Source organism: Pinus tabuliformis, chromosome 7 (genome assembly GCF_031772625.1).
Source record: "Pinus tabuliformis cultivar Carrire ecotype Pingquan chromosome 7, CPIR1, whole genome shotgun sequence".
NCBI lineage: Eukaryota > Viridiplantae > Streptophyta > Pinopsida > Pinales > Pinaceae > Pinus > Pinus tabuliformis.
In genome coordinates, this window is record NC_142293.1 from 867,093,346 (window position 1) to 867,095,710 (window position 2,365).

The window sequence follows — 2,365 nt, forward strand, 5'->3', positions numbered from 1 at the left end:
ACATATTTATAATGAACCAAAATTAACAAATATAGAAATTCGAAATTACATTTCATATATTTTTTTAATTATACCTTGTTTCCCCCACTCTATCACATGGTCATGGTGTATTCGCTGCACACTTTTTCTATACAACCTTTTTTAAAAATTCTGTGGGACCTCACCATATTATTTTTCTTGTTTTAAAATAATCATAGACAATTTACAAATATTTATCATTTTTTTATATGTATTAGAGTTAAATTTTGTTAAAAGGTAAGATTACGAATTCAGCTAAGTACCTACCCAAAGACAACGAGCTTCTCTACCACTAAGCTACATACCCCTTTCATGAAGGGCACCTTTAATGGTTTGATGTAGACATTTTTGACATGCCACATCAAGCACTCATTAAGGCATATAGATGAGGCTTCGTAGCCACCTATATCTAATACTAAGTTAAAAATTGAAAAATAGAGGCATCAGACTCAAAGCTACGCCCTATTAGAGGGTTTCTCCACTATTAAAAAAGGGTGTAATCCTAATGAGTATACAATATATGTATACTTTTGTATGTTGTAAAGGAGTAATGTATGATCCCTTTCCAAACAATTAATAGTATCTTAGTTGTTCGTGGAGAGGGCGCAGTGGGGGTGTGCGTATCCAATTCAACTGCAACTGCAACTGCCTACTTATATCATTCCTCAACCCGTGAAGAGTGAAAAACGGGGAGAGGAAGATGCGAAATTAATGGAGGGCGGGATGCAGTTGTCGACCATCATGGAACCATATGTTATTCCTCATCACCGTATATATATATGTGTCTCTCTCTACAGCCTAACCACAGATAAATCGGCAACTTTGAGAATACAAATCAGAGATATTATTTGTACTGTGAGAATGGAAATGATGAGGCAGCAGATTTTGAAGTTGCCGACCATCATGGAACCATATATTATTCCTCATCACCGTGTATATATGTGTGTCTCTCTCTACAGCCTAACCACAGATAAATTGGCAACTTTGAGAATACAAATCAGAGATATTATTTGTACTGTGAGAATGGAAATGATGAGGCAGCAGATTAAAATCTGTCCAGAGATTGAAATCAAAATTCTGGTTGCCCAACAAAACATATGCAGGCCCCTCAGTTTGATAAACAAGTACTACAACCACCAGGTTGGAAAGGAAGAAAAGCAGTGCTCGTCCGTAAATATTCAGAGAATCAACGCACCGGCGAGCGCAGTGTGGTCGGTTATTCGAAGGTTCGATAAACCTGAAACGTACAAGCCCTTCGTCAGCAGCTGCTCCGTGAAGGGAGATGTCAAGGTGGGATGCTTCAGGGAAGTCAAACTCGTATCGGGGCTTCCAGCGAAGAACAGCATTGAGTGCCTCGAGATTCTGGACGAGGAGAAGCACATTCTCAGTTTCAGGGTGTTGGGAGGAGAGCACCGCCTTCGGAATTATCAATCCGTGACGACATTGAACGAGTTCGTGGAGGAGGGAAGTGTTTGGACTAATGTTGTGGAATGTTATGTGACAGATATTCCAGAGGGGAATTCTAGAGAAGATACATGCACCTTCATAGATACCATCGTCAGATGCAACCTGCAGTCCTTGTCAAAGTTATTCCCACCGCCCACGTCTCAACAGTCCTTGTCAAAGTTGTTCACACAGCCCACGTCTCAACAGATTAATAAATATTTTTTTTATATTATGATCGGAAAGAACAAACTGCATTATTTTTTATTTGTTACAGGAAATTCTGCACTCTCTGAGATATAATTGTTATGGCAAAAAATATTTTAGCTAAATTATCAAAATTTTAACTTTAATAACGGGGAGACACTTTTCACATTACACCGGGCTGTAAAATGAACCTCTAAATTCAATCTCAAAAATATATTAAAATATGACAAAAATCTCTTTTTACTTTTTATCCAAATCTGCTGCGTTTTAATTCCATAACTTTGAAATCTCTCAATAGAAGTTTTTGTAAATTTTCAATTTATAATTCGATGGCAGTTTTAATTTCATAACTTTCAGATCTCTCTCCATAGAAGTTTTTGTAAATTTTCAATTTATAATTTTAAGGAACAAACTGCATTATAAATAATTGTTTTTATATTATGATAGTAAAGAACAAACTGCATTATTTTTTATTTTTTAATTTTTACGGGAAATCTGCACTCTCTGAGATATAATTGTTATGGCAGAAACATGTTAGTTGAGGAGAAAAATGTAAAATTAATAACAATTTTGTATTATAATTCAAAAACAATGTAAAATAAAATAACAATTTTATTTTTGAATTCAAGTTTTTGTTATCCATAATTTTTTTTATCATATGTTTTATAAAAAATCACTGTTTCCAAAACTAAAAAAT

General features: G+C 34.9%; 1 pseudogene; it reads left to right on the forward strand.

The window, feature by feature from the left end:
- The first annotated feature begins 1,041 nt into the window (after positions 1-1,041).
- On the forward strand, positions 1,042-1,764 carry LOC149250375 (abscisic acid receptor PYL12 pseudogene; annotated as a pseudogene).
- The last annotated feature ends 601 nt before the right edge of the window (positions 1,765-2,365 follow it).